The following is a 27694-nucleotide window of genomic DNA, read 5'->3' as shown; positions in this document are numbered from 1 at the left end:
AAATCCACCGGCTTTTGTGAAGGTATTTCTGTGCACAGGTAGTTGCTCAAATTGATGTTGTTTTTTTTTTTTTTTTAAGTTGTGGGGGGAGTACTAGAAATTCCTGTGTCTGCTGTTAAAACCTCTGCTATTACTTTCATTTCAGTTGTATTTTTCAGCTCCAGATTTTCTGTTTGATTCTATTTTTATAATTTCTAACCCTTTGTTGATATTTTAATTTTGTCCATGTGTCATTTTCCTGATTTTCTTTAGTCATTTGTCCGTGTTCTCCTTTAGCTCATTGAGTATACTTGAGACAGTTGTTTTAAAGCCTGTTCAGTAGGTCTGAGGCCTGTGTTTCTTCAAGGTAAGTTTCTGGAGATTTATCTTGTATTTTTTTTTTTTTTTTAGTTAGTCATGTTTCCCTGTTCTCTGCATACCTTGTAATATTTTTTTTGAAAACTGGTCATTTGAAAAAAACAGGTCCCTTTCCCAGTCTTTACATACTGGCTCTTTCAGAGATAGACTTCACTCTTCTTGTAAAAGTTCAAGATCTTCTCAGGCATTTTCCAGGAATGTGTCCTCCCTGGGCTTGTGCATGTGCTTCCCTCAGCCTCAATTCTTCCACACACATGCTGCTTGTTTTTGTTTGTTTGTTTGTTTGTTTATTTGATTTATTTATTTTAGAGAGAGAGAGGGAAAGAGAGAGAAAGAGAGAGATAGAAAACAAGCAGTGGGAGGGGCAGAGGGAAAGAAAGGGAGGGAATCCTCAAGCAGACTCCCCACTGGGCATGGAGCCCTACGCAGGGCCCTGAGACCATAACCTGAGCTGAAACCAAGAGCTGGCTGCTCAACCTGCTGAGCCACCCAGGCCCCTACATGCTGCTTTAAATGCCTTAATTTCTCTTAGAAACTTACACCTGGTTATTGTCAGGGCCTTAAGCGTTCTATTGTATTCCTCTTTCCGTAATCTCTTGTCCTGAGGCTCCCATGGGACTATTGGAACTCTCAACAGCCACAGTGCTCATTACCGCTTTTGGCAGTCTCCAACCTGATATCCAAATTGTGCAACCATTCCCGTCAAATGCTCTGGGTCAAGCAAGACAGAAATGAATTCCCTAGCCAGCCCCCACACAAGCCAGAACATTGTAAAAAAATTCCACTTTTTTCCTTCCATGCTAAGGGAGGAGCTGGGAATTGAGTGACTTCCTCTTGACCATGCCACTTGCACCAAGAAGCAGGTGGAGCAAGAGTAAGCAAAAATGCCACAAATGTTATTACCATCCTGAATGTGGCTTTTTCCTGTTTAGATCTTTGCTTGGTTGATGCAACTTCTTAATGGGTTTCTAGAATTCTCACAAGGCTACTTTAATCCACATAATGCTTATTTAATGTTTCTGTGGGGGAAATGAGGGCCTGAAGTTTCCTAGTGTACTACCTTCCTGATGTCATTCCAGAGTTCTGAGTCAAGTAGACCAGAAATCAAATCCTGGTTCTCTCTTTTTCCATTTTGAGGACCTTAGCAGGAATATGGTCTCTCTTTGTATTCCATTTTTCTTATTTGAAAAATGGAGATAATGATAGCTTGCTGTAAGTTTTCACTGAAGTAGCATATAAAAATTCTCAGTATAAGTGGTTTTTAATGTTTTATAGTAGTAGGGACACTTGGGTAGCTCACTTGGTTAAGCATCCAACTCTTGATTTCAGCTCAAGTCATTATCTCAGTGTTGTGAGATCGAGCCCTACAGTCAAGCATGGCACTCAGTAGGCTGGTCCCTCTCCCTCTCCTCTGCCCTTCTTCCCACTTGTGCATATGTGCATGTGTGTGCACACACACTCTCTCTCAAGTAAATAAATCTTTAAAAAATGTTTGATTGTAGTCATTATTTTCTTTCCAAAGGTCTTTTTTTTTTTTTTTTTGAGACACCCAACTGTTTCAAATGAATCTCTTACAGAATGGTAGCTATATATTGGGAGCTGTAACAGTAAAGTATTTTCAGGCAGAGGGCTTGTATACACATGTATACATCTGAGTAACTAGTTTGTTGGCCTGTGCATTAATACAAGGTTATGAATGCACAACTATGGATGTGTCCCTGCTCAGTTTGTGTGTGATAATGGATCTGTGAATGAATTGCATTATAGATGTGTATCCATGCCAATGCATACACTGATACACAGTACCTGTTTGGGTGGGGGGCAATGCAAAGTGGATTTCACCACTTTGCATTGGTGATAAAATAAAATAAAAAATAAATATTTTTTATTTCAAAGCATGGAAGCACTGAGAAACAGGTTCACCATCATGTGTGTATTCTGCCTTAGAGAAGCTGGCTATCTCTAAGGAGTTTAGCATTAGAATACAAATCTATTTAGGTAAATGGGAGCTGGCCCAACAAGTGCTCACAGAGGCAAACTATGTAGGCTTAAATTCTCAGGAAAATACCTTTAGTAATAATAGCAATTGAAAAAATACCGATAACTACAACAAAGGCTAACTTTTAGTCACATCTTACTAAGTGCCAGACACTATTCTGAGGGCTTTATATATGTTAATTCACTCAATCATTAACCATCTTAAGAAGTAGTCTCTATTATTATTATTTCCATTGTACAGATGGGAATGAAGGGGCAGAGAGCTGAAGTTACTTGTTCAAAGACCAAGGTCTAGGAAATAAGAGAGCCCAGGTTTGACTCTAGATGATTTTGATTCCAGGTCCTGTGCACTTCACATTCTGTCTTCTGTGATCATAGTTACATAGAGACTGACCATAGCCATATCTTTCCCAGGAAGCATGAGAAAAACACTCAAAAGATTCAAGACAGAAGAACTAACTAAATGTTACCAAGGCTATGGAGTATGCAGAGAACGATGCAGAAAAGATGAAACTGAAGTTCATTTCTGTGGAAACAACAGAAGGTGCTGCATTAACTCAGATTCAACCATCCTTACTCGTGTAGTAGTGAAGGACATTGTGTGGTCGAAAGTAATCACCACAAGTATGCCTTTTTACTGAAGGCCCTCAACAATTGCCTCTTCTAGAAACCTTCTTGTCAAATATTTTCACTATAAAATTGCATTCCAGTCTCCAGTGTGTGTTGTTTATTCTACAAAGTATCATGATTGGAGGAAGGATAGGTGGGAGACACAGAATTTGACAAAAAAGCTCCGGTCAAAAAAGCAAATAACATTCTGAGATAGTTCAGTAGATGTAAACAGTACAGAGGAAAGGAGATTGTATTTTACCTTCCTTGGTTACCACATAGAGTGAAAAAGACATGAGCAGGCACTTCACAAAATTGGGTATTTAATGGCCATTGTGCATAAGACAGGATGTCAATAAGCATAAGCTATCACGGAAAAGTCAACAAAATCTCAGTGCGATGTCACTCAGCATAAGCCCAAATGGTTGAATGCATGACAATTCCATATGTTCATGAGAATATGGAGGGACTGGGACCCTCTTATACTGCTGGAAGAAGATCTATAACGGAAACTCTGTCACTATTGAAGATTGTAAAAAGGCTACAAATTCTTCCCCTTTCTACTGATGCCCTTGCAATGAGGTGTTGCAGATTCTATCATTAAGAATCTTTTTTTGGTCACCACTTGACTGTGGGCTTGGCCAGGTGACAGACTTAAGCCAATGGATGTTAGCAAAAATAATGCAAACACAGGCTTGAAAAATTCTCATGCATTGGTCTCAGCTTATTGCTGCACTTGTGGTCCTGAAAGTTTGCTCAATAGATGAACTCAAACCAACATGCTGGAAGTTGAGAAGTAATGTAGAGGAGAACTAAGGTCCCCTAAATGACATCCAGTGAAATGTCAGATATATGAGGAATGTTATTCTAGATCATTGAACCACTCAACTACCAGCTGAGCACAAACACAGGCTGCAGCCCAGCAGAGATGAGTCAAGCTTGTCCAGACCAGAAGAATTGCCAAGTCAATGCACAGAATCATGAGCTAAATAGAATAATTTTTTCAAGCCTCCAGTTTTATGGTGCTTTTTTATTCAGGAGAAGTTAACTGATACATTAGGTCTTGCAAATGCTTGTTGGAAAATAAGCATTTGAGAGTTTGATCCCAGTTACACATTTTCATCAGGGGACAGGAAGATGCTAATCCTAGCTATTTATTATTCTATCAAATGTTTCCCTAGTATTTGTGGCGAGAGGAAAAGAACAAATGGAGACAACAGTGCTGGAATACCCAACAGGCATTATAAATCAGCACTCAGAAAATGAGCAGGGACATCAAGAATGAACAAAAATGTAAAAATATTATTTTTTAGAGAAATACGTAATCTTTTGATATTTAAAAAAGGTATAAAAATTCATGATGGACATTATCAGGACTCTGTTGTACCTCCTTTAGATGAATATTCTTCTTATTTTGAATTATAGGTAGCTGATTATGAGATGTGGTTGGAGCCTCTAGAGATCTTCATCAGGGTCAGAGTGACATCATAGAATATGGCAGCAGATGAGGTCATGCACCATGACACACACTATTCCTCACCAATCTCATTTAGTCTTCTTGGTACCTAGAAGACAATATCCCAGTCTCTTGTAGTTAGATGGAGAAATAGATCTAATTCTGAGCTGTGGAATATGGGGAGAAGTGACTTCAAGGCCAGGCTTCTAAAATCTTCTATGACATACTATAATGTGATGTCACTTTTGTATTTTTGCTTATGTAGTCGGTGGTTTGGGTATCAAATCCAAGAAACAAGTTCTAAGACTAATGCCATGAAGTTTCCCACTATGTTTTCTTTTAGGAGCTTTATAGCTTGAAGTCTTACATATAAATATTTAGACTATTTTGAGGTAATTTTGTGTCTAATCTAAGAAAGGAACCCAACTTAATTCTTATGCATGTAGATATCCAGTTATTCTAACATGATTTATTGAAGAGACTGTTCTTTCTTTCTTGTGTATTCTCAGCACTCAGGTCAAAGATCAGTTTTTCTTCATTCCTTTCTTAGTTAGTTTACTATTAGTGTATAGAAGCACAGCTGAATTTTGTATGTTAATGTATCCTGCAACTTTACTGAATTTATTTATAGTTTTAACAGATTTCGTGTGTGGAGTTCTCAGAGTTTTCTACATATGAAGTCACATTTGCAGAGAGAAATAATTTTATTTCTTCCTTCCTGATTTAAATGCCTTTTATTTCCTTTTCTTGTTGAATTTCTGTAGTTAGAATTCTAGAAATATGTTGAAGAGAAGTTGAGGATTGGCATCCTTGTTTTGTTCTTGATCTTAGAGAAAAAGCTTTCAGTTTTTCAGGTTAGATATGTTAACCATGGGCTTTTTACTTATGACCTTTATTATGCTGAGATAATTAACTTTTATTCCTAGTTTGTTGAGACTTTTGATCATGAAAGGATATAAATTATGTCAAATGATTTTGGGGGCCTCTTGAGATAATAGTATGATTTATTTTTATTTTTTGCTTATTTTTATATTAAAGATTTTTCAAATTGTGCTAAAATATAACAAAATCAATCATCTTAAACCAGTTTTTAGTGTACAGTTCAGTAATATTAAATACATTCACATAGTTATGCAGCCTTTGACACCATTGGTCCTTATAGTTCTTTTCATCCTGTGGGACTGAGAGTCAATACCTACTCAGTAATAACTCCCTATTCTCCCTCCCACAGCCCCTGGTGATTGTCATTATACTTCCTATGTCTATGATTCTGAAGATTCATCCATACAGTAGCATACTGCAGAATTTTTCTCCCTTTTTAAGGCTGAATAATATTCAGGCATGGAATAATATTCCATGATATGTATATACCATATTTTACTTATCCATTTGTCTGTCAATAGACACTTGGGTTGCTTCTACTTTTTAGCTATTGTGAATAATGCTGCTATGAACATGGGAGTGCAAATATCTCCAACAGGTGTACCATTTTACATTCCCAACAGAAACATATAAAGATTCCTGTTCTCATATCCTCATTAATATTTGTTAATATCTGTCTTTTAAAATATGGTCCTATTTTGTGTGTGTATATTTTGTGATTTTAATTTCCCAAATGAACAATGACATTGAACATCTTTTTATGTGCCTATTTGCCATTCTTTTATCTTCTCTGGTGAAATGTCTTTTCAAATATTTCCCTATATTTTGATTGGGTTATCTTCTTATTATTGAGTTATATGTTTTTTTCATAATCTGGGTAAAGTCCTTGATCAGAAATATAATTTGAAATACTTATCCCAGTCTATGGCTTGTATTTTCATTTTCTAGAAGATGTCTTTTATAGTACAAAAATTTTTATATTTAGGTATATGACTTTGTTTTATTTTTTAGTATGATATGAAGCAGTGACCTATATTCATTTCTTTGCATATGGATAGCCAATTATTCCAGCTCCATTTGTTGAAAAGATTATGCTTTTCTGTTTAATGTCTTGCCTTTTATCTTTGATTAAAATCAATTGATCATAAATGTCAGCGTTTATTCTCCTGGACTGCCAATCCTGTTCTATTGATATATATGTCTGTCCTTATGCCTATACTACAATCTCTTGATTAATCTTTATTTTTAGTAAATTTATTTTGAAGTTGTAATTCCTCCTTTATTCTTTTTCAATAATATATTGGCTCTTGCATTCTCTTAGTCTTCATCTGTCTGTTGGTTGTGAAGAATAGTTTTGCTGGGCATAGAATTCCTGGTTGACGGCCTCCCCCCCACCTCCCGCCTTCCCCGCCCAAAGAATGTTATCCTACTGCCTTCTGGCCTTCATTTTTGTTTTAAGATTTTATTTATTTATTCATGAGAGACACAGAGAGAAAGGCAGAGACATAGACAGGGGGAGAAGCATGCTCCCTGCGGGGAGCTGATGCAGGACTCCATCCCAGGACCCCATCCCAGGACCCTGGGATCATGACCTGAGCCAAAGGTAGGCGCTCTACCACTGAGCCACCAAGGCATCCCTGACCTTCATTTTTTCTGATGAAAATTCAGCTGTTGATCTTCCTGCGGTTCCTATGTATGTAATGAGTGGTTTTTCTTTTCCTGCTTTCAAATTTTCTTTTTTTTTTTTCCTTTAACAGTTTAATCATGATGATAGTGATTTGTTTAGGTGTGAATTTATCCCACTTGGAGTTTACTGATATTTTTTTAAAATTTTTTTTCTTAAGATTTTATTTATTTATTCATGAGAGACACAGAAAGAGAGAGAGACAAAGAGACGCAGGCAGAGGGAGAAGCAGGCTCCATGCAGGGAGCCTGATGTGGGACTTGATCCTGGGACTCCAGGATTACACCCTGAGCCAAAGGCAGATGCTCAACCGCTGAGCCACCCAGGTGTCCTGGAGTTTACTGATCTTGTTTAATATGTACATTGATGTTGTTCTTATTGTTTAAAAAAAATTAAGAAGTTTGTGACCATTATTTTTTCAAATATTTTTCTTCCTCTTTCTCTCTCATCTCTCTTTCTGAAGCTCCCACTAGACATATATTATTCATAGTATCCCACAGATACCCAAGGTGCTATTCATTGTTCTCATTCTTTTTTCTCTCTGTTGTTCAGAGTTCACTTATTATTTTTCTCATTCTTTTTTTCTCTCTGTTGTTCAGAGTTCACTTATTATTTAATCTTCCAGATAATTTTTCTTTCAAATTTCTTTCAAGCCCCTGTAGTGTATATTTAATTTCAGTTGTTGCATGTTTCCACTCCAGAATTTCTATTTGAATTTCTATTTAATTCTTTTAAAAAAATGTCTATCACTTCATCTGAATTTCCAATTTGATGAGCTATTATCATATATTTATTTAGTTGTCATTATATTTTATGTTAATTATACAAGTGGTTTCTTTTAGTTCTTTGAACGTATTTATTTGAATTGCACGGATTCTTTCTCTGTTAAGTACAATATATCACCTACTGTTTCAGTTTTCTATGAGTATTGCGATAAGTTACAACAAGCTTAGTGACTTAAAGCAGCAGAATTTGTTATTTTACAGTTCTGTAATTTAGAGTCCAAAAAGAGTCTTGAAGGGGTGAAATCAAGTGATGGCAGTGCTGAATTCCTTACTGAAAAGGATACCTGCTTCCTTGCTCTTTCCAGCTTCTAGAGACTTCCTACATTCCTTAGTTCCTGGGCCCCTTCTTCATCTTCAAAGCCACCAACACTGGGATTTTATCATATCACGTCATTCTATCTATCTTCTCTGCCTTCAACTTCCATATTGAAGGGCCCTTACGATTATCATTCATTTTTGAGGAGAGGATTTGCTGTACAATCAAGTACAGCTCTTCTGGAAGTCTCAAACCCAGTGTAGACATTAGAAAGAATATGTTTATGCCTTTCTGAATCCTGCATTTAGACAGAACTTGATAACTTCACTGTTCAGTCATCAGACATTATTTTTATATAAGATGATTGAAATTGTCATTTTTGATCATAATTAAATATATGAGATCAATCAAGTACATTAGTATTTTATTGTTACCTATTATGATTTTCCTAAATGTCAGGAATTGTTAGGATAATTTAATTATGAATAAGGAAGCAAATTCAACTATCATCATAGTTCCAGTGTAGAGAAAAAGCTTTAGAGAAATGCAAACATCGCTGCTCAGGCATTGTTTATAAAGGCCTAGAAAATTAGTAACAGGAAAAAAGAGAAGAGAGGCTTTATGGAAAAAAGGAGGCACATGCAAAAATGGTGGCCATTGGAGGGTATTTCTGCATTTGTGATAGATCCTGAGACAGAACCCATGTCTTTTATTTTCAAGTACAATAAATGTATTTATCATATATTACATTTAAAGAGTATAGCACTACTTTAGGTGTGTTGTATACTTTATCTTATTTGTCCTTACAATATTATGAAAATGCTGGTATTAAATAATATCTGCTTCACTGAAAAGGATTCTGAAGCTCAGAAGGTTTTGTTTGATCCATTGCCCAAGAAAGTGGCAGAGCAGAGATGTAACCTTTTTACTTGAAGGATAGACTCTTTACTACTGCATCCTATATATAAGCATATCACATACTATATCTTCTTGGACAACTATAAATTATATGATATATTCAATGGCAGTGAGTCATAATTCCTAAATGAGTACAGAATGGTTGCCTAGGTAGAAGGAGGGGATAGACAAAAAGCCAACTTCAGAAGCAGATAGTACCTTATCGAAACTGCAGCTAACTTTCTGTCAGCTGTTTTTAGTCAAATCCTGCTCCATCTGTCCAGCAAAGGAAAAAGTGAACCCTCCCTGGATGAAGGAAACTCATAATATTTCATACATGTCTGGAAATCAACAAAATATTAGTATGCATGCATCATAAACGACCAAATGATCTCAAACAGAAAAGATAGTAGGTCAATGGAAACAGACAATTGATCCAGATATTGGAGTGATTGTACGAGGATGTTAGTTGTGACATGTATAATGGATAAAATAGAGAAAAAGAGAAACCCAATGGAAAGAGAACTTCAGCAGAAAATTCACATCTCATAGATAGATCCAAATGGAAATTCAAAAACTTAAAAATAAAACAATTGAAATTAAGAACTCAATAGATAAGTTTAGCAGTGGTTAAGACCCAGCAAAACATGAAGTGGACATTAGGGAAATAAAAATACCCAGACTGGGCAGCCCGGGTGGCTCAGCGGTTTTAGCGCCACCTTCAGCCCAGGGTGTGATCCTGGAGACCCGGGATCGAGTCCCATGTCAGGCTCCCTGAATGGAGCCTGCTTCTCCCTCTGCCTGTGTCTCTGCCTCTCTCTCTCTCTCTGTGTCTCTCATGAATAAATAAATAAAATCTTTAAAAAAATACCCAGACTAACTCAGAGAGAAGATAGGATACATACATACAGAGATATACAGCACAAAGGGAAAAATGTAATTGGAGTCCCAGTATGAGATGGAAGAGAGGATGAAATAGTAACAGTATATTTACTATATAAAACAATATTTATTATTTAATATAATACTTAATATTAGGCAATATTTAAAGGCATAATCACCAATAATTTCCCCAAAATGATGAAAGTACCAACCCAAAATTACAAGAAACTCTGAAATCTTCAGTAGAGTTAAAAAAAATGCACCTAGGCACATTATAGTCAAATTGTTGAAAACCAAAGGGCCTGTGAAAGGTAATGAAAGTTAAATGATGTCGTGAAAATGGAATCTTACTACAACTGATGTCCTTATAAGATAAAGAGGCACTGAGAGCTCTCTCTCCCTCCATGTGTGCTCAGAAGTAAGGCCATGTGAGGACACAAGAAGGCAGCAGCCATCCGTAAGCCCCAGTGAGAGGTTTCAGCAGGCACCAACCCTGATGGAACCTTGATCTTGAACTTCCAACCTTCAGAACTGTAAGAAAATAAATTTCTATTGTTTAAGCCACCTTCTTTATGATATTCTGTTATGGCAGCCTGAACTAATACAAAGAGATACAAGATACATTGCCTTCAAAAGAGTAACAATAAAATTGTTGGATGATGTTTCTACAGAAAATAAGGAAGCCAAAAGATGCTCTTTTAGAAGTGCATCCCCTGATAAACTAGAATTCTATGTCCAGTAAAATTATCCTTTGTAAAAGGAGAGAAAAATAAATACATAAGGATACAAATAAAAATGAAGTAAATCTGTCACCAGTAGATATGAACTACAAGATACACTAAATGGAATTCTTCAGCCAGAATGAAAATAATCCCAGTTAGAAGCATGGGAATACATGAAGGAATGAAGAATAATGGAAATGGTAACTATTTGGATAAAATGAATATTGATTGTAGAAACTAATGATAATAATGTTTTGGAGCATTATAATATTTACAGAGTTAAATGCATAACCATAATAATATAAAATGTATGATGGAGGTTATTGGCATGGAAGTGTTCTAAGGTCTCAATATGTTGGTAAAAGTAATAGTTTACATTAGATTGTAATAAGTAAAGGATGCATGCTATAATCTCTAGGGAAGCCAGAGAATTATTTTTAAAAAACACCAAAAAAATCCATGTAGATAACAATTTAACAGAAGGAAATGAAATAATAAAATTTTTACTATGCCAAAAGAATACAAGGTGGATATAAGGATATAAAACAAGAAGGAGAAATTAAAAAAAAAACTATTTATAAAATGATTGATATAAACCCAAGTAAATTAATTAATCTAAATGCAAATCAACTAAATGCTCCAATTAAAAGACTAATATTTCCAAATTCGGTAAGAAACAAAGTCCAACTATATGCTGCCTACATGAGATATGCTTAACTATAAGGATACAAGATATTTTATTCCATTTTGATTGCAGAGAGTCCTCTTGTAACTTTAGCATTCTGTGAACTTTTTATGTTCAGCAAGGAAACAACATGGCCCAACTGGTAGCAACTAGTGCAGATACCAGATGTCAGCTGTGTTTTTTCTTTCTGAGTGCTGACCAGAAAGGGGGGGGGTGTCATCAAATGATACCACTGAAATAAAGAAAAGGCAAGTCATAGAATTGGAGAAAATATTTTAATACATGTATCCATAATCTGACAAAGAACTGATATCTGGAATACAAAAAGAACACCTACAAATCAATAGGAAAGACAACCCTATAGAAAAGGCTTGAACAGATATTTCACAGAAGAGAATAGCTAAGTCGTTAATAAATATATGAAAATATGTTAATTTGTGCATCAGGAAAATGCAAATTATAGCCATAATGTGATACTCTAGTACAGTTACCAGGTGGTTAAATTGAAAAAGAATACAATAGCAAGTGTTAGCAGACGTGTGTAGAATTCCCATTGTGGTGGGAGTATAATTGGTTCAGCCAAATTGAAAAACTGACAATATCTTCTTAAGATGATCACATGCCTGTGATATACCATCACTAAATATAAACTCAACAACAAACCATATGTACATATTTCACTGTAAAACATGTTCCAAGGATGTTTATAGTAGTGCAATTTCTACTAGTCAAATAGTGGAAACAACTCAATGTCCATAAAAATTAGGATGGATAAACAACTGGAATGCTCATATAGTGGAATGCTCTACAGTAATGAGAAGAATGAACTATTGCAATATACAACAACATGGATGACTCTACAAGCATTCTATTGAGCAAAATAAGCCAGACACGAAGGAGTATTTTCTGAATAATTTCAGTTCTGTAAAAAGTTTCAAAAAGCAAAGGAAATTGATAGAAGTCAAAATCATGGTCCTTTTCTGCACGAAGTTGATAAAAGTCAGGATCAAGGCTACCTTTTGGGCATGAAGTTGACAGAAGTCAGGATCATGATTATCTTTTGGGGGTGAAGCATGACGGAGCCAAAATGTGTAAAGTTCTTTTCTTACCCTTTGAGTAACACATTCTCATCTGAGAGGAGGCTGTTCCTCAGGTTCTGCCTGTGTAGGGCTATCATTTGGGTTCTTATGGGCTGGTCAAAAGGATCAATATTAAGATTATTACTGTACTCATAATTCCTTGACCAGGCATTAAATCCCTTCCTTCTTCAACTAAAACAATCAAATAATATGTGTGCATATCAACATCTGGGTCATCAAACATGGCCAGATGTTTCTGAACTTTAGCTTGTTCTTAAGCCAACAACTACCTTATATATTGACAATTTGTACCCGAGGAACACAGCCTAGTTATTAGACAAGTTATTTTGGTGTCTGGGGAGAGCAACACATCCATAAGCTTATTCCTATCTCATGGAAGGACTCATGATGAGACTACTGGGTAGTACCATTTGACTCATAATTATTTTTTTCTAGTTGTTTACATGCTGTATCCTTCTGTCCCCAGCACAGGTGTTATGTGTTATTCACTTGGAAAGAGCTTTCCTGACCACCTTATCTTAGGAATTTTTAGAGCCCAGGGTAGCCCCGGTGGTGCAGCCGTTTAGCGCTGCCAGCAGCCCAGGGCGTGATCCTGGAGACCCTGGATCGAGTCCCATGTCCGGCTCTCTGCATGGAGCCTGCTTCTCCCTCTGCCTGTGTCTCTGCCTCTCTCTCTCTCTGTCTCTATGAATAAATAAATAAAATCTTTAAAAAAAAAAAGAATTTTTAGAGCCCAACTCTGAGGAGGGCCATTTTGAGAAGCCAGGCCAACAACCAGATGGCAGACTCACCATTGATGGTCCTGACTACAGACCTAGAAATATCTCTGTCCTCCCATGGACTCAACCACAGCCCCACCTGGCCTTGATCCTATTACCAGCACCATGTCAAAGGACCTGCAAGGACACACACCTGCCTGTGTCTCAGGCAATAGTGTCATGGAACTTGCTCCACACCCTCTTGGCCATGGTTCAGGAACAGTCCTCTTCACACAGAAACTCAGCAGAAGACACATGTATACATACCCCTGGAGGGCATAACTATTCACAAAAGCAATAAATAAATCCCATTTACAAAATCATCAAAAAGAATAAAATACTTAGGAATAAATCTACCCAAGGAAGTGAAAGACTTGTACACTGAAAACTGTAAAACACCGATGAGAGAAATTGAAGAAGACACAAGGAAATAGAAAATAAATATCTTATGTTCATGGATTGGAAGAATTAACATTGTTAAAGTGTCCATACTACCCAAAGCAATCTACAAATTAATGCAATCTTTATTAAAATTCCAACGTCATTTTTTTAGTTTTATGGATTTCCTTTAATTTTTTAAGTTTAAATTAATTTAGTTAACTTATAGTATATTACTAGTTTTAGAGTAGAATTTAGTGTTTCATCAGTTGCATTTAATAGCCAGTGCTCACTAAATCAACTGTCCTCCTTAATGCCCAACACCCAATTACCCCATCCCCCCACCCATCTCCCCTCCAGCAAATAAATCAGTCAGAGAAAGACAAATACCATATGGTTTCACTCATATGTGGAATTTAAGAAATAAAATAAATGAACATAGGTGAAGGAAAGGAAAAATAAAATAAGATAAAGACAAAGAGGGAGGCAAACCATAAAAGATTTTTAACTATAGGTAACAAACTAAGGATTCCAATGACTTTTTTCACAGAAATAGAGAAAATCCTAAAATTCATATGGAACCACCAAAGTCTTCAAATAGCCAAAGCCATATTGAGAAAGAACAAAGCTTGGAAGCATCATACTTCCTGATTTCAAATATACTACCAAGCTATGGCCATCAAAAGAGTATGGTACTGGCATAAAAACAGATACATCAGACCTACAGAACAGTCCAAAATACAGAACAGCCCCAAAATAAGCCATGTATGTATGGGCATCTAATATTTGACAAAGTCACAAAGAATAGAGTGGGGAAAGGCTAGTCCCTTCAATAATGTTATTGGAAAAAATGAGTATCCACGTGCATAATAATAAAATTGAACACTTATACCATACCAAAAACATCAACTCAAAATTGATTAATGACTTAAACAGAAGACCTAAAACCATAAAACTCTTACAAAAAACATAGGGAAAAGCTATATGACATTGGCAATAATTTCTTGGATTTGAGTCCAAAAGCATTTAGCAATCTAATGGCAATACAGTTTTCTCTAAAACAAACAAACAAACAAAAAAGTATAAGCAACAAAAACAAAAGTAAGTGCGACTACATCTAACTAAAAAGTTTCTGCACAGCAAAGAAAACCATCAACAGAGAGAAAAGGCACCCTCTAGAAGGGGAGAAAATATTTGAAAACTACACATTATATGGTCTCATTCAATTGGGGAATATAAAAAATAGTGAAAGGGAATAAAGGGGAAAGGAGAAAAAATGAGTGGGAAATACCAGAAAGGGAGACAGAACATGAGAGACTCCTAACTCTGGGAAACAAACAAGGGGTGGTAGAAAGGAAGGTGGGTGGGGGTGGGGGTGACTGGGTGACGGGCACTGAGGGGGCAATTGATGGGATGAGCACGGGGTGTTATTCTATATGTTGGCAAATTGAACACCAATAAAAAAAAAGAAAAAAGAAAAAAAAGAAAACTACAATCTGATAAGGAGTTAATATCCAAAATATATAAAGAACTCATACAACTCAGTAGCAAAAAAACCTAAACAATCCAATTAAATAATGGGCTAAAGACTCACTGAACTGACATTTTTCCCAAAGAAGACATACAAATGGTCCACAGGTATATGAAGATATACTCAACATCACTAATCAATAAGGAACTGATAATCAAAATCACAATGAGATATTCATTCAACCTGTTAGGATGGCTATTATGCCAAAGACAAAAGATAACAAGTGTTCATAAGATTGTAAGGAAAAGAGGAAGCTTGTACACTGTTAGTAGAATGTGAATGGATACAATCGTCATGAAGAACAGTATGGAAGTTCCTCAAAAAGTTAAAAATGAAACTATTTTATGATACAGCAATTAAACTTCTGGGTTTATATCTGAAGGAAATGAAAATCCTAAAGAGACATCTGCAGTCTCCTGATCATTGCAGCGTTATTCACAATGGCAAGACATGGAAGCAACTTAAGTGTTTGTCAATGGATGAGTGGAAAAAGAAAAGTTAGTATCTATGTATCACAGGTATATAAGCACACATATATACAATGTAATATTAATCAGTGTTAAAAAGAAGAAAGTCCTGCCATTTTGGACAATTTTTTTTTATCGGTGTTCAATTTGCCAACATACAGAATAACACTCAGTGCTCATCCCGTCAAGTGCCCCCCTCAGTGCCTGTCACCCATTCACTCCCACCCCACACCCTCCTCCCCTTCCACCACCCCTAGTTCGTTTCCTAGAGTTAGGAGTCTTTTCATGTTCTGTCTCCCTTTCTGATATTTCCTACCCATTTCTTCTCCCTTCCCTTCTATTCCCTTTCACCATTATTTATATTCCCCAAATGAATGAGAACATATAATGTTTGTCCTTCTCTGATTGACTCATTTCACTCAGCATAATACCCTCCAGTTCCATCCACGTTGAAGCAAATGGTGGGTATTTGTCATTTCTAATGGCTGAGGAATATTCCATTGTATACATAAACCACATCTTCTTAATCCATTCATCTTTCGATGGACACCGAGGCTCCTTCCACAGTTTGGCTATTGTGGACATTGCTGCTAGAAACATCGGGGTGCAGGTGTCCCGGCGTTTCATTACATCTGTATCTTTGGGGTAAATCTCCAACATGCAATTGCTGGGTCGTAGGGCAGGTCTATTTTTAACTCTTTGAGGAACCTCCACACAGTTTTCCAGAGGGGCTGCACCAGTTCACATTCCCACCAACAGTGTAAGAGGGTTCCCCTTCTCCACATCCTCTCCAACATTTGTGGTTTCCTGTCTTGTTAATTTTCCCCATTCTCACTGGTGTGAGGTGGTATCTCATTGTGGTTTTGATTTGTATTTCCCTGATGGCAAGTGATGCAGAGCATTTCCTCATGTGCTTGTTGGCCATGTCTATGTCTTCCTCTGTGAGATTTCTGTTCATGTCTTTTGCCCATTTCATGATTGGATTGCTTGTTTCTTTGCTGTTGAGTTTAATAAATTCTTTATAGATCTTGGAAACTAGCCCTTTATCTGATACATCATTTGCAAATATCTTCTCCCATTCTGTAGCTTGTCTCTTAGTTTTGTTGACTGTATCCTTTGCTGTGCAAAAGCTTCTTATCTTGATGAAGTCCCAATAGTTCATTTTTGCTTTTGTTTCTTTTGCCTTCGTGGATGTATCTTGCAAGAAATTACTGTGGCCGAGTTCAAAAAGGGTGTTGCCTGTGTTCTCCTCTGGGATTTTGATGGAATCTTGTCTCACATTTAGATATCTCATCCATTTTGAGTTTATCTTTGTGTATGGTGCAAGAGAGTGGTCTAGTTTCATTCTTCTGCATGTGGATGTCCAATTTTCCCAGCACCATTTATTGAAGAGACTGTCTTTCTTCCAGTGAATAGTCTTTCCTCCTTTATCGAATATTAGTTGACCATAAAGTTCAGGGTCCACTTCTGGATTCTCTATTCTGTTCCATTGATCTATGTGTCTGTTTTTGTGCCAGTACCACACTGTCTTGATGACCACAGCTTTGTAGTACAACCTGAAATCTGGCATTGTGATGCCCCCAGCTATGGTTTTCTTTTTTAAAATCCCCCTGGCTATTCGAGGTCTTTTCTGATTCCACACAAATCTTAAAATAATTTGTTCTAACTCTCTGAAGAAAGTCCATGTTATTTGGATAGGGATTGTATTCTTCTGCACATGGCTGTCCAATTTTCCCAGCACCATTTATTGAAGAGACTGTCCTTTTTCCAGTGGATAGTCTTTCCTGCTTTGTCGAATATTAGTTGACCATAAAGTTGAGGGTCCACTTCTGGATTCTCTATTCTGTTCCATTGATCCATGTGTCTGTTTTTGTGCCAGTACCACACTGTCTTGATGACCACATCTTTGTAGTACAACCTGAAATCTGGCATTGTACTGCCCCGGCTCTGGTTTTCTTTTTCAATATTCCCCTGGCTATTTGGGGTCTTTTCTGATTCCACACAAGTCTTAAGATGATTTGTTCCAACTCTCTGAAGAAAGTCCATGTTATTTGGACAGGGATTGCATTAAATGCGTAAATTGCCCTGGGTAGCATTGACATTTTCACAATGTTAATTCTTCCAATCCATGAGCATGGAATATTTTTCCAATACTTTGTGTCTTCCTCAATTTCTTTCAGAAGTGTTCTGTAGTTTTTAGGGTATAAATCCTTTACCTTTTTGGTTAGGTTTGTTCCTAGGTGCAATTGTAAATGGGATTGACCTTAATTTCTCTTTCTTCAGTCTCATTGTTAGTGTATAGAAATGCCACCGATTTCTGTGCATTGATTTTGTATCCTGCCACACTGCCGAATTCCTGTATGTGTTCTGGCAATCTTGGGGTGGAGTCTTTTGGGTTTTTTATTTACAGTATCATGTCATCTGCAGAGGGAGAGTTTGAATTTTTCTTTGCCCATTTGAATGCCTTTTATTTCTTTTTGTTGCCTGATTGCTGAGGTTAGGACTTCTAGTACTATGTTGAATAGCAGTGGTGAGACTGGACATACCTGTCCTGCTCCTGATCTTAGGGGAAAGGCTCCCAGCGTTTCCCCATTGAGAATATTTGCTATGGGCTTTTCATAGATGGCTTTTAAGACGCTGAGGAATGTTCTCTCTATCCCTACACTCTGAAGAGTTTTGATCAGGAATGGATGCTGTATTTTGTCAAATGCTTTCTCTGCATCTCTTGAGAGGATCATATGGCTGTTGTTTTTTCTCTTGTTGATATGATCTATCATGTTGATTGCTTTATGAGTGTTGCACCAGCCTTGCATCCCAGGGATAAATCCCACTTGGTCATGGTGAATAATCTTCTTAATGTACTCTTGGATCCTATTTGCTAGTATCTTGTTGAGAATTTTTGCATATGTGTTCATAAGGGATATTGGTCTATATTCTCCTTTTTTGTGGGGTCTTTGTCTGGTTTTGGAATTAAGGTGATGCTGGCCTCATAGAACAAGTTTGGGAGAATTCCATCCCTTTCTATCTTTCAGAACAGCTTTAGTAGAATAGGTATGGTTTCTTCTTTAAACGTTTGATAGAATTCCCCTGGGAAGCCATCTGGCCCTGGACTTTTGTGTCTTGGGAGATTTTTGATGACTGCTTCAATTTCCTCCCTGGTTATTGGTCTATTCAGGTTTTCTATTTCTTCCTGTTCCAGTTTTGGTAGTTTGTGGTTTTCCAGAAATGTGTCCATTTCTTTTAGATTGCCTAATTTATTGGAGTATAGCTGCTCATAATATGTTTTTTAAATCGTTTGTATTTCCTCGGTATTGGTGGTGATCTCTCCTTTTCCATTCATGATTTTATTAATTAGAGTCTGTTCTCTTTTGTTTTTAATAAAGCTGGCTAATGGTTTATCTGTCTTATTAATTCTTTCAAAGAACCAACCCCTGGTTTTGTTGATCTGTTCTACAGTTCTTCTGGTCTCTGTTTCATTGAGTTCTGCTCGGATATTTATTAACTCTCTTCTTCTGCTGGGTGTAGGCTTTATTTGCTGTTCTTTCTACAGTTCCTTTAGCTGCAAGGTTAGCTTGTGTATTTGAGTTTTTTCCAGTTTTTTGAGGGACGCTTGTATTGTGATGTATTTCCCTCTCAGGACTGCTTTTGCTGTATCCCAAAGATTTTGAACGGTTGTATCTTCATTCTCATTAGTTTCCATGAATCTTTTAAATTCTTCTCTAATTTCCTGGTTGACCCACTCATCTTTTAGCAGGATGGTCTTTTAACCTCCACATATTTGAATTTCTTCCAAATTTCTTCTTGTGATTGAGTTCTAGTTTCAAAGCATTTTGGTCTGAAAATATGCAGGGGACAATCCCAATCTTTTGGTATTGGTTAAGACCTGATTTGTGACCCAGTATGTGGTCTCTTCTGGAGAAAGTTCCATGTGCACTTGAGAAGAATGTGTATTCAGCTGCGTTCAGATGTAAAGTTCTGTAAGTATCTGTGAAATCTATCTGGTCCAGTGTATCATTCAAATATCTTGTTTCATTGATGTTGTGCTGAGAAGATCTGTCATTTTCAGAAAGCGCCATGTTGAAGTCTCCCAGTATAAGTCTATTTTATCTAATTATGTCTTAACTTTGGTTATTGATTGATATAATTGGCAGCTCCCACATTACGGGCATAAATATTCATGATTGTTAGGTCCTCTTGTTGGATAGATCCTTTAAGTATGATATAGTGTCCCTCTTCATCTCTTACTACAGTCTTTGGGATAAACTTTAATTTATCTGATATGAGGATGGCTACCCCTGCTTTCTTCTAAGGACCATTTGAATGTTAAATGGTTCTCCAACCTTTTATTTTCAGGCTGTAGGTGTCTTTAGGTCTAAAATGAGTCTCTTGTAGACAGCAAATAGATGGGTCTTGCTTTTTTATCCAGTCTGAAACCCTGCGTCTTTTGATGGGATCATTAAGCTCATTCACATTCAGAGTTACTGTTGAAAAATATGAATTTAGTGTCATCATAATACCTGTTCAGTCCCTGTTTTGTGGATTATTTCCTTGGACTTCCTCTTTCTTTTACAGAGTCCCCCTTAACATTTCTTGCAGAACTGGTTTGGTGGTCACATATTCTTTCAGTTCCTGCCTGTCTTGGAAGCTCTTCATCTCTCCTCCTATTATGAATGAGAGCCTTGCTGGGTAAAGTATTCTTGGCTGCATGTTCTTCTCATTTAGGACCCTAACTATATCCTGCCAGCCCTTTCTGGCCTACCAGTCTCTGTGAAGAGGTCTGCTGTTAACCTAATATTTCTCCTCATATAAGTTCGGGATCTCTTATCTCTTGCTGCTTTAAGGTTTTCTCTTTATCTTTGGAATTTGCAAATTTCACTATTAAATGTCCAGGTGTTGAACAGTTTTTATTGATTTTGGGGGAGGGGGATCTCTCTATCTTCTGGATCTGAATGCCTGTTTCCCTCCCCAAGTTAGGGAAGTTCTCAGGTATGATTTGTTCAAATACACTTTCTGGTCCTCTCTCCCTCTCGGCGGCCTCTGGAACCCCAATTAAAAGTAGATTTTTCCTTCTGAGTCTGTCATTTATTTCCCTTAACCTTTCCTCATGGTCTTTTGTTTTTATCTTTTTTCCTCAGCTTCCTTCCTTTACATCAACTTGTCTTCTGTCACTCACTCTTTCTTCTACCTCATTAACCCTTGTTGTTAGGACCTCCAGTTTGGATTGCATCTCATTTAATTGATTTTTAATTTCAGCCTGATTAGATCTGAATTCTGCAGTCATGAAGTCTTTTGAATTCCTTATGCTTTTTTCCAGAGCCGCCAGTAGCTTTATAATTGTGCTTCTGAATTGGCTTTCCGACACAAATTGTAATCCAAATTCTGTAATTCTGTGGGAGAGAGTACTGTTCCTGATTCTTTCTTTTGTGGTGAGTTCTCTTTCTAGTCATTTTGCTCAGTGCAGAGTGGCTAAAAACAAGTTGTATTGGAAAAAGGAAGAAAAAAAAAAGAGAGAGAAAAGAACAAACAAACAAGAAAAAAAAAAAAAAAAAAAAAACAAGGCAAGGTATTCTTTGGTTCTATATACTGTAAATCCCTCGACTTCCCGTGGAGCTTTCCAGCACTGCTTGGTTAAGAACTTGCTGTTCCCCTGTCCTTCCAGTCTTCTGGGGCAGGGGCCTGCTGTGCTGATTCTCAGGTGTGTGCACGTGGGAGAGCTGCCCTGCCCCTGTCAGGTGCACGGTTCAGTGGGGGCTGTTTATCCCGTGAGGCCTCTGTTCCCTGGCAGCCCTGCTCAGTCCCAGACACAAGGTGACACCAGGAGGAACAACAGTGGTGGCAGCCAGCTCTCCAGCCCTGGAGTCAGCTCCTGCAGTAACTACCACAGCTCCCAGTCCACACTCGCGTGGGGGCGGGGGGCGCTGATATGCACAGCTTTGGGGTGCCCGGCAGCAGGAGTGTCCTCGTTGTCCTGTGTCCTCTCCACCCCTGCCTATCCCAGGGGGAGCGCAGGATCCTGGGCTGTGTCCCCTGATGCCCTGGGATCCAGGGCCTGTGCCGCTGGAATTGCGCTCCCCAGGGCAGGCAGCCCCCTCCACCAGGAGCGCCTGCCTGACCTGCTCCCGGGGCCCCAAAGGGCACCCTCCAGCCATTTACTGCGCTCGGCCCACAGAGTGTGGCACGCTCTCCCCAGGGTGCACCTGCTTTGTTAGTGACCCCAGGACCCTGGGGGCTCTGCTGCCCCTCCTATGATCCTGCCTGATCCTGTGAGCGCCTTTCCTTCCAGGAAGAATCCTGTGCGGATTTTTAAAGTTCCTGCTTCTCCAGGGCTGGGCTTTCCTGTCCTGGAGACTTTTGCGGCCCCCCTTAGCCCGGCTCCTCTCGGGGCCCCTGCCCCACTGGATATTTATTTATTTATTTATTTAGTCCCCCTTTCCTACCTTGTTAGAAGTGCAAACTCTTCTCTCTGTAGCATTCCAGCTGTTCTTTCTTTAAACCTCAGGCCGGGGGATCCCTCGGTGGCGCAGCGGTTTAGCGCCTGCCTTTGGCCCAGGGTGTGATCCTGGAGACCCGGGATCAAGTCTCACGTCGGGCTCCCAGTGCATGGAGCCTGCTTCTCCCTCTGCCTGTGTCTCTGCCTCTCTCTCTCTCTCTGTGTGACTATCATAAATAAATAAAATTAAAAAAAATACTTTAAACCTCAGGCCGAATTCATAGGTTTTCAGGATGATTTGAAAGTTATCTAGGTAAGTTGGTGGGGACAGGTGACTTGGGGACCCTACTCTTCCGCCATCTTGCCCAGGGCCCATTTTGGACAATTTGAATGAAACTGGAGGCCATTATGCTAAGTGAAATAAACAAGACACAAAACAAATCTTGTATGAAACTCATTTGTATGGTGAATCTAAATTAGTTGAACTCACAGAAAAGAGCAGAAAGATGTTTGCCAGAAAGGGAGTGGGCATGAAATGGAGAGATGTTGGTCAAAGGGTACAAACTTTCAGTTATGAAATGAACCAGTTCTGATGATCTAACATACCACATGGTAACTCTTGTTATTATTACTTTATTGTATACTTGAAATTTGCTGAGAAAGTAGATCTTAAGTGTTCCTATCTAGAAAAAAGATACCTATGTGAGGTGATAAGTGTGTTAAATTAACTTGTGTATCTATAAATCTAATCATTGCTTAAATATAAGCAATTTTTATTTGTAAAAACATTTAAAGTAAATAAATTAAAGGATCCCTCTGGAGGCAGAGGAAAGAAGGAATGAATGAATACGGCTTAGGGTAAGTAGGAATACTGTTTAGGTGAAGCTTACCGAGAAGCATACATTTGTTTTGGAAGAAGAATCTTCCCAGCAAAAGGGGAAGCCTATTTTTAAAAGGGCAAGAAACAAGGGAACCCAGGTGGCTCAGTGTCTGAGTGTCTGCCTTCAGCTCAGGTCATGATCCCGGGGTCCTGGGATGGAATCCCGCATCGGGCTCCCCACAGGGAGCCTGCTTTTCCTCCCTCTGCCTATGTTTCTGCCTCTGTGTGTCTCTCATGAATAAATAAATAATATCTTTAAAAATTGGATTAGAATTCCCCCTAATGCTCTCATTTTAATTTAATTGCTTCTTTAAATTTAGATCCTATTTCCAAATGTAGTCATGTTCTCAGGTACCGGATTAAGACTTGACTATATGAGTTTGAAGGGACACAGTCAACCAATAACAATGGGCAAGAAAAGATGATGGCTGAATCAGAAGAGCAGAGGCAAGGATGGAAAACGGATGCTATGGAGGCAGACTTAGAAGGTCTTTGTGGCCAACATGATGTTGGTGGTGCAGGCTGTGAGGAACAAGAAGTTAACTAAAATGTATTTTAGGATTATGGTTTGAGTACTTAGGTTGAGACCACATTGCTGTTTCTTAGTCTCTTCATCCTCCATGCCTTTGCTCTCTAAAGTGGCATCTGAAGTCATAGCTAAAGAATGGATTTCTTTTTTTTTTAAGATTGTATTTATTTATGAGAGAGAGAGAGAGAGAGGCAGAGACATAGGCAGAGGGAGAAGCAGATTCCATGCTGGAAGCCTAATGTGAGACTCAGTCCCAGACTCGGGGATCACGCCCTGAGCCACAAGCAGATGCTCAACCGCTGAACCACCCAGGCATCCCAAGAGAATGGATTTCACCATAAAAAATGAAGAAGGATTTAAGAGTCGAAGGGCATATGGAGTTTATAATCCAGTCCAACATTTCCATTTTGAGGATGGGCAAAATGAGGTTCAGAGTGGTAAAGTGACATAGTCACATCCTATTAATGCATCTGAATTTCCCCTGAACCCTTTTCAATTCTTTGGACCATGGTCTGGAGGCATGTTTACACAACTCTCTAAGACTCTTGAGTCCATTTGTAGGCATAATTTCTCTAGCCAAAAATATATAAAAACTTGTACAAGACAGGTGGCTTCTTGGGCTCTTCTGTAGCTGTTGATGTGGTTGAGGTTGAAGCTGAAATATTAATCGGCATCACTGTGCCTAGGTAATTGGAGACCCAATCTCTGATCCACTCTCTAAATATCCTGAGGACATCTAAGATTTGGAACATGAATGTTATATGGTGGTATTGCCAGGGAGATGGGGGTGGGGGAATGAGAAAACTGATGTGAAAGCACTTTGAGAAATGGGTTGAGTGGTTAGAAGCCACCATGATTGTGAGGATTGCTACACCTTCTTTTCAGACGGTGTCTCCAGATAATTTTGTCAACAGAGGCAAGGGATACTTTTCACCATTAGACCTGACTGGCACTGGCCTCTGAACTAAGTGTCTACTAAGTGGGAACAACTCCTTCCTTAACTTCAACTTGGGATCATATCTATTTGTGCCTTGGTATACAAGTTAGGGCTGGATTTGTTACACATTTTAACCACAAGGAGGCTCACAAGGCTTTCCCTTTCTTGCCACACCTTGCACTTTAAGGACATTGGCTCTGGGCCAGAAGAGCGGAGCAAGGTTTTCTCACTACAGCAATAATTTTCCCTTTTGAGATAGCATAACATCTGAACTCGAGCATCATGGGTTCCAAGTCTTGCTAGCAGGACTAGTTCAGTGGCCAACAGTAGTTGAGGCAAGTCGCTTAAACTCTCTGTGACTTAGTTTCCTCTTCTGGCAAAGGGACATAATAATAAATTCTTACCTCATGGAGCTGTTGTTAGGACAAAAGGAGATTGTGTATATAAAGTACTTAAGAAAGGCCTTGCACACAATAAGTAAGTTCTCAGTAAATGTGGAGGTTGGGGGAGTGGTGCTTGTTTTTTGTTTGGGGAGGGGGAGGGTTTGGTTGTTTTCTTGTTTGTTCTTTGTTTTGTTTTACTGTTTTCCCTTTCCATTTAGGTGGCATGGCAATGGTTGCTTCCTGGTCAGAGGGCATGCCGATCTTTAGAAAGCTAAGTATGATTAAGGAATTAGGGTAAGGGCTAAATTCCAAGAGTGAGCCCAGAAGGCAAAGCCTTGGGTTAAACCTTGAGCTAAGGAAGCAAAAAGACCGCTGGTCTATCTCAAAACTCTAGGATGAGACCTTAGATAAGAATGTGTGTGTGGTCAAGGGATCCCTGGGTGGCGCAGCGGTTTGGCGCCTGCCTTTGGCCCAGGGCGCGATCCTGGAGACTAGGGATCGAATCCCACGTTGGACTCCCGGTGCATGGAGCCTGCTTCTCCCTCTGCCTGTGTCTCTGCCTCTCTCTCCCTCTCTGTGACTATCATAAATAAATAAAAATTATTTAAAAAAAAAAAAAAAAGAATGTGTGGTCAAGGTAGAATCTGCATTAGCTTAGAAAACTTCCCTGTTGAGGGATCTGGGAGCACCGGGTCAGAGGCTTAGGAATTCAGCATATAGATCCTATAAAACCATTTTACAGTGAGAACCAAGAATATCAGTCATGCCCTGAGAAACCCTAGAGATGTCAGGCTACCAAGGACTAGAGAGACAGGATATAATGAGAGCCAGAATGATCATAATTTCTTTAGTGGACCATGTGAAGACCCAGCAGGTGTCTAAGGATCTCAGAACTATGCAGGTGCCCCAGACAGCCATTTTACTGACTCTTTTTTTCTGGCTGTTAAAAGTCTTGTGTCAGGAGTTTTATGGACGCTTAGCTGGTCTTGCCTTAGGCTCACATATTGTCTGTTGTTTCTCAACAGGGTTTGAGGGTATATACTTTACATCAGGGATGCAGCAAAATTCTTTTGCCCCACATTTTTCCTTCTTCTTCTCATTTTCTTGCGAGATTGCCTGCATCTGCCAATTCTATAACTGCATCTTTTGACCCATCCATCAAAATAAATAAAAAGATGAATAAACAAATACACGAAAGAGAGTAAAGACTATTATACTGAGGATGTTAGTATTGTAGTAATAATGGTTAGGACGAACTACTGAAATATAAAGGCATTCTTGGGAAAAGTAAATACATCTGTGGATGTAGTGCCTAATGCTGGTCTTGACATGTACTAGATGCATAAGTATCTCCCTTCCTTCAACCAGCTCTATCTGGACTTTATTTTTGTGCTTGTGATGTTTTCATCTTTTTCATTTTTCAGTCTCGCCAACACTGGTTCCTCCTTATCTCCCAAATCTAGGTACTTGCCAAGGAGTAGACCTATACCTTCAATTATCTATTTGTTTTTTCCTTTCAATTTATTATTCACTCAACAGTGATTTGTTGAAGACCAGAGTATGTCCCTGGCACTGTACTAAGTGCACGCCCCAAATGATGCCCTAGCACAAGCCTTTGAATGTTGAAGGATTAATTTATACTGCTGATCTGTAGGCTGATGTTCTGGATGGTGTAAAACTGCCCTTATGTGACATTGTTTGGGACTCAACCCTATCTAGTATTCTAAATACTGAATACAGATCCTGTATCCCCAACACACTGGGTCCATTTGAGAGATCATAGTATCTTGATTCCTTCTAATGGTTTTTTCCCCCAAACTCCCCTCCTGGGAGATAATTTCCAATTCTCTCTTTCTTACCAGGACATTCAGACTAGAATCAATGTATAGATTCTTGCCCCAAAATGTCTTTTGCAGCTGCAACTCCCTCCTCAAAACTAATTTGCCCTTACCAGAGTTTAAGACAGGATAAAAGGGGATGTCTGGATAGCTCAGCGGTTTGGCGCCTGCCTTTGGCCCAGGGAGCGACCCTGGAGTCCCGGGATCAAGTCCCGCGTTGGGGTCCTGGCATGGAGCCTGCTTCTCCCTCTGCCTGTGTCTCTGCCTCTCTCTCTCTCTCTCTCTCTCTCTGTCTCTCTCTCTATGTCTATTATGAATAAAAATAAATAAATAAATCTTAAAAAAAAAGACAGGCTAAAACCAACTCAGGATTAGCCCAGAATTACCTTCTTTTGCTTCTAGAACAACTGAGTGATTCATAAAGGCTATCAGTTTGAAAAGCTGATCCAAGAGAGGATGCAACTTCCAGCAGCAATGATCCAAACGGAAATCATGGAAATAAAAATCATAAACTTTAGAATCCGCAGACAGTCTAAGCAGAAAATATTTCCTTCAGAAAGTTATTCACCACTCAGTCATATCACTAGAGAGCTATGGAATTCAGAATCTTCTGCCCTAACCCCAGCTCTACACCTTGAGCCTATTTTATAAACCTCTAGATATCTGACATCAACCTACAAATTTTTCACTACATATTCTAAGACAAATGCCTCTTCTGATTGTTTTAAAGGAACATTCAAAGCCACGTAACAATGGAGAGCTGAAGTAATGGAACTAGTTACTGCGAGAAGTGGTATCAGTTAAAAGTAGGTTGAAGTGAGAGATGGCAGGACTCATCCCTTGTCGACATTTAGGGCTAAGATATTAATGACACTAGGGATGCTGCAGTTGCTTCTGCACTTGGCAGGGACTTCATACAAGAAATCCTGGGCTCTGCCAATATTTGCCATCATGAAAAACATCATGGTAGTCAGAGGTGACAGACTTCCCTTATTATGGGACATATTCATTATAAGTCTTTTCACTAGATCTTGGTCATCTATGTGGATCTTCCTGACTGACACACATATTCCATGTTCCAATGACTCTATGACTAGGACCCCAGTTTACTTTCTTTTCCCTCCTCTGCATGGTCTCAGTTACCTGGAGAAGCCTGAGCCAGGATCACAAGGACAGCTAAAGCCAGGGACTCCTGAGAGGAGTGAGAAATGAACCAGCAGCATACTCAATGTGCCAGAAAAGGTTGGTCT

General features: G+C 38.7%; 1 long non-coding RNA gene across 2 annotated transcripts; it reads right to left on the bottom strand.

The window, feature by feature from the left end:
* Positions 1 to 27694, bottom strand: LOC140618260 (uncharacterized). 2 transcript variants are annotated; one of them, XR_012018460.1, is made up of 4 exons: positions 27588 to 27694; positions 21885 to 22104; positions 4352 to 4529; positions 1 to 2881 (listed from the first exon to the last, which is right to left on the bottom strand). It is a non-coding gene; the product is annotated as an uncharacterized lncRNA (long non-coding RNA). The 2 variants fall into 2 exon arrangements; XR_012018459.1 differs by lacking the exon at positions 1 to 2881 and having other exon boundaries at positions 2983 to 4529.

Source organism: Canis lupus, chromosome 26 (genome assembly GCF_048164855.1).
Source record: "Canis lupus baileyi chromosome 26, mCanLup2.hap1, whole genome shotgun sequence".
Lineage (NCBI taxonomy): Eukaryota > Metazoa > Chordata > Mammalia > Carnivora > Canidae > Canis > Canis lupus.
The sequence above is the reverse complement of the archived record's forward strand: the minus strand, read 5'-3'. Positions and strand labels throughout refer to the sequence as shown.